We start from the raw sequence: 5,869 nt of genomic DNA, 5'->3' as shown, positions 1-5,869 counted from the left end.
GGGGCTAATCTCCTCATTCAGAGTCTGCTGAGTTAGATGTTTATCTCACCCCTCAAAATACCTTCACAGTGATTTCTAGACTGGTGCTGACCAAATACCTGGGTACCGTGCAGGCAAAGATGACACATAAAATTAACTACCAGAGTTAGGGAGAGGGTAGGCAGACTTGGGTGGGCTTTGAATGCTAGATGAATGGTTTGACTTCATTAGATAACCAAGTGTGTAATAATGCACCTGAGGCATTGTGGGCACTCAACCTGTGACTCCTTTGATCTGTAGGAGGATTTTGAAAGTTGCTGAGTAATTGAGTAGCATGACCAAAGCAATACTTATGAGATATATTTTTGGTAGTGATCGTATGATGCATTGGAAAGGAATGAGACCAGGAGAAGGGATATACGTTAGAAGTCTGTTGCCATGAGTGAGGTATGAGGGGACAGACTGATCACTTACTGTGTGTCAGGTGTGATGACAGGCTTCAAACCCATGATCTCACTTAACACTAATGACCACCCTGTAAAGTAGATACCACTCGCCAATGAAAAACTGAGACTCCCCCCAAGTGAACTTGCCCAAGATCTTACAAGCAGTAAATTGGGATTCAAACCCAAGTCCGTCCGATTCCAAGCTGTGCTGTCCTTACCAAGGGTGGCAGCAATAAAAATTAAAAGGAGGGGGACAGCTTCCAATAAAATCATGAAATTGAAAGAATTTGGCAAATAATCAGATGTCCTAGTGACAGCCTGAGGACTTTCAGGAAGAACAGAGTAGTCTGTATCAGAAGCTGGTATTGGAGGAGTCGGAGAATTTTGGATTCATTCAAGAAATACTCATTTAATGACAATTGTGCTGCAGGCCTTGTTCTAGGCACTGGGGATCTATCAGTGAACAAGACAGACTAATATCCCTGTCCCCACACTTTCCTGTGTGGAGAGACAAAGAAATCAATAATAAATAAGTAAATTGCAGTTGATGCCAAAAATAAGTCCTATGGGGAAAAATACAGTGGGAAAGGGAAATCAGGAACACCCAGGGCAGTCAAAAAAAGTCCTCACTGAATAGTCACTCAAGACCTCAAGCAGGGGAGGGAGAAAATTATACAGAAGTCTGGGAATGAGCCTTCCAGCCCCAGGATGCAACAAGAACAGGGAACGAGGGAGAGAAAAGGAAGAGAGGTCAGAGCCTCATTGGGAAGGACCTTATGGATCATAAGAAATCTGGCTTTATTCCGAATGAAATGAGGAGCTGTTGGACGGGTTTGTGCTGAGATGTGTCAGGATACGGTTCACATGTTCAATTGCCATGCTGGCTGCTGTTCGAAAGAGCGAATGGATGAGGTGGCTGCACAGAGGCCAGTGAGGTGGCTGCTACACCATCCAGGAAGGCTTGATGGGGACTTGAACTGGGATGAAGGCAGAGGGAAGTGGTCAGAGTCTGGGTGTGTTTGGAAGAGAGACCAGGTATGTTGATGGCTTGGATGGAAGACATAAGGGGAAAATGTATGAATTTTAGGGTGACATGTTTATATTTAAGTGATGATACCTAATAACTCATGGCAACGCTAAGACTGCAGCATCAGGGAGGGGACCATGCTGGGCTGAAGAATTGACAGACATTCCCAGGAGTGCCGGCAGGATGCCTTCGAGGCTCTGACCCATGGATGTGTGCATCATGCCCATGTATAGTCGGGGAACAGAATGGAGAATGTGGAAACTTCAGCAAAGAGGGAGTTTGGGGGGCTGGGAGAGGAGCTGAGATAGACAGAGGGATAGGATAGCTGTCCTGAACTGCAGTTCACTAGACTTTGTACTTTGTGACTTAGTCTTTGAAAGAGTAGGAATCAAGATAGTACTATTACTGCTATATTATGGGAGTCTCCTACTAATGGCAATATTAAATGATTCTGTTTGTGATAAAAGCATTTGGTCATTTGAATCATCGCATAAAACATCTGACAGTTGACAGAGCTTTGATTTGAAAAATCGAAAGGGCGACTGGTATCCTTTGATCTTTTGAGTTCCTTCTGTTTCAGGCTGCTTAATTTGTACTTAGGAAAAATGTGTTACATCCACTCGTGATGAGCTACCCCATTCTTCCCACAGGCACTAACCTCGTTCTTATTTGGATTCAGGGTTTGTTTTTGTTTTTTTTTTAGTGTATAAAACAGTAGGATTAATTGAATATTTACCTTTGGATTTATAAAGCCTAAGTAGAAGTAAAACGGGCTTTCACTGACTTTTCCTTTTTGCGTTGAGACTGAATTATAGTTAAAAACGAGTGTTATGTAAGCAAGGTCCTGTGTGCAAACAACAAACCCGAGATGTAGCCCCTCCAGCCCTGAAAACCCGAGAGTGCCCCTCGCGGACTTCCAAACGCTTCCCAGTTAAATGTCTCCAGTTGGGAATCAGCAGGAGAAAGGTCTGTATAAAAATAAACACATACATACATTCCCTCGCTCCATCTACCTCGCAATTTTTCTGAAAGTTTCCTAAGTTTGTATAAATGTATAACTTTTAAAAACTTTTACACGTTTAAAAATGCAGCAACACAGCTGATAGGTAAAGGACAATCAGGTTATAAAGATTCAGTAATTTTTTTTGATGTGTTAGTTCTTCTTTATTATTGGTGAATAAACAATTTCAAACCTAAATGATCTTGGATAGTTTGACATTAAGTAAGATAAACTTTACTGTTTACCCACCTGCCTAGCAAACTGGTTTGTTATAGTACAAGGGTAAACTTGAATTCAGCGTGGTCAAATCTCAAGGTCACGCATTTGAAAGTCACGATTTTCCCCGTTTATTTGTGTCTGTCAAATTTCAGACCACTGAGCGTACCTGTTGCCTTGTTACCAGTGCTAACCTTTCATCAAGGAAATTATAACGAGTAAAAATATTTAGTATAATAAAGATAAATTTTGAGGTTTTGTATTTCCTAAGCTATGCTAGGTCCCCAGTTAAAGATAAATCATTAAGGTTATCACACAACTTCATTTTTATTTTTTAAATTTAATTTAATTATTTTTAAATTACAGTTGACATTCAATATTATATTAGTGTCAGATGTGCAGTCTAGTGATCAGACATTTTTATGTAACTTATGAAGTTGTCCCTCCAATAAGTCTATTACCCACCTGGCCCCATGCATGTTTATTACAACATTAGTGAGTGTATTCCCTGTGCTGTACTTTACATCCCTGGGACTGCTTTGTAACTGCCAATTTGTACTTCCTAATCCCTTGCCGTTTTTCACGCAACCTGTTAACTGTCCTTCCATCTGGCAACCATCTATCTATGAGTTTGTGTCTGTTTCAATTGTTTATTTTGCGTTTGGATTCCATACACAAGTGAAATCATAGGTATTTGTCTTTTCTGTCTGACTTGTTTCACTGCATAATGCCCTCTAGGTTCATCGGTGTTCTTTCAAATGGTAAGATATCATTCATTTTTACGGCCGAGTAATATTCCGTCGTATCTATGTACCACATCTTCTTTATCCAGTCGTCTATCAGTGGACACGTAGGGTACTCCATATCTTGGATGACCGACTGTGAGGACTGACCATGACCACAGCACATGAGCTGTCATGGGGGGGGGTCCAGTGTGGCAGGACTCTGGTGCCTGCTAAGTCCACACTTTGGGTATGTCATTTGTGGAGCTAATTGGATGGTGCTCTGATGTCCTCTGAAGTTGGCCATTGTGGGGGGTGGTTCTGGGGCCTTTTGGGAGGAGCTCCCATGCAGGCCCAGGTCAGCAGCTGCCTGTGCCTGCCCAGGGCCACCTGGTAGGAACTACACTGTTACCTGCGATTGGCAGTGGCCTGTACTGGGCTTGGAGGTCCTGGAAGAGTTATGCTGTGAACTGCTTAGCAAGAGGTAAGGGCATGCTGAGGCCAGCTGCTGCTTGTTTGAGGTTTGCAGACCTTGGGAGATTTTAGGAAAATCTGTAGCCTGGGCCAAGGCTGGCAGCTTTTGAGGAACAGCCCCTGAAAGAGGATTCGGGTGGTGCATGGGTTGTATCTCAGAGAATCACCAGGGTGGGTGCACTTGATGGAGATTCAGACTTGGTGCCCACCTTCGCCTACAGGCTGGATTGGGGGAGAGCTCAGCGAAGGAAACAATGGTTCCCGCCTGCCGGCTCTGTGGGGAGAGGGCTCAGCAAAGGAACATGGGGGCTGCCGGCATCAACTTCATTTTTAAATGACTGCTTTGCCAAGGATGTTACAGCAATGCCTTGAGCTAGGTACAGTAGTAGGAGGAATCCATTTACTTAAGGAGGAAAAAGGGTCAATTATAAGATGTATCCTGAAATAGATATGCCTAGAACTCCTCCCTCCCCCTTTTGGTGCACTTACTAAAATAGTCTACTAGCCTTAAACAAAATACTTTATAATTTCAGGTGGTATCTTAGGTATTGTCAACAGCCAGGAAACGTGAGATTGTGCCCCTGCCCCCTTCGCCTGCTACAGGACTGTTCCGCAACATGCTGTCAGGGCTTGGACAACTTCGGAGATGAGATACTTTGATGTCCCTACGGACTTAAAATTTAGGCCTTTTATTATTAGAACTATTTAACGATGATGTATTTAAAGTAAGAATTTTCCTTTGGCAGCTGGACAATGACAAACCTACATACTCTGGCATAGCAAAAGTGTTGAAATATTATGATTCAGACAAAATGAAAGCCACTAACAAAAAGATATGTTTTAGTAGTTTCTTGAAATCTGATTTATTGAAATTGCCTTGAAATATTTTTATACCTGAGAAAATAAGGCAGAACACACTTTAAAAAGTAGTTTGTCCATAAGGAGTATACATTTTTAATTTTATTTAAAAAATCTGTGAGCCCAGCCAGTGCCGGCGCTGGGAGCTCCCCAGGTTGGGGGTGTGGGGCTGAGCTTCAGGGCAGCTGGCTCCCCCCCACCCCAGGCTCTCCTTCCTTCCCCGCGGTCAGCCTGGAAGCCAGCGCTCCAGGGAGGTCTGTTAGGAAAAACGGCCCTCCGGACCACAGCCTGGGCATCTAGCTGCCAGAGTAAAACCCCGGTGGACACGGCGGAGCGTGCTGAACATGAAGCCCTGCGGAACGTGAAGCCCTGCTGCTCCGAGCTCAGGGAGCTGGTTGTTGCCCAGTGTCCCCCAGAACAAGAAGGCGAGCAAGATGGAAATCCCGCAGCGCGTCGTCCACCACGTCTTGGACCTGCAGATCGCCCCGGACTCGCATCCCACCACCGTCAGCCTGCACCACCGGCGCCCCGGGCAGAGCCGGGCGTCCAGGACACCGCTGACCACCCTAGACACGGACGTCAGCATCCTGTCCTTGAGAGCTTCTGAGGTCCCTTCCAAGTTCATGTCCAAGGACAGCAAAGCGCTCTGTGGCTGAAGAAGTGGTGTTTATGACTTATTTTTTTCTTTGCACAACAACAAACCCAGAGGAACTTATTTTTCAGACATTTCGCAAGGAGGACAATAAGTTGAACGGAACTCTTTAAAAAATGGAGGCCCAACTAAGAAGGATCAGATGCTCCTCTCCAGGGAGTTTCGGACCTGCCTACCATAGTAGGTGTTTATGACAAAGACCTTTAATGTCCTTTCTGCAGTTGGAAGTTTTTCTTTATATACCATTCTCACCATGGGGAGCGAAAACATTAAAATCACAAGGAATTGCCCAATTTAAGCAGACTTTGCCTTTTTTCAGAAGTGGAGCGTGAATAGCAGAAGGATCCAGTATTCAGTTACTGAATGAAGTCTTTTGGTCAGAAATTACCATTTGGATGCAAACCTACTGAATGCTGTGTATATATTTTACATGAATATATACTGAGTGAAACCTTGTGAGCTCTTGTATCGTGAAAGAGATGCATATTTCTGCAT

The 5,869-nt window shown here is 44.0% G+C and overlaps 1 pseudogene; it reads left to right on the top strand.

The window, feature by feature from the left end:
* Positions 1–3,476: 3,476 nt before the first annotated feature.
* On the top strand, positions 3,477–5,378 carry LOC112313726 (DNA-binding protein inhibitor ID-2 pseudogene; annotated as a pseudogene).
* Positions 5,379–5,869: the final 491 nt, after the last annotated feature.

This window comes from Desmodus rotundus, chromosome 13 (genome assembly GCF_022682495.2).
Source record: "Desmodus rotundus isolate HL8 chromosome 13, HLdesRot8A.1, whole genome shotgun sequence".
Lineage (NCBI taxonomy): Eukaryota > Metazoa > Chordata > Mammalia > Chiroptera > Phyllostomidae > Desmodus > Desmodus rotundus.
This window is presented reverse-complemented; position numbering and strand designations above follow the sequence as displayed.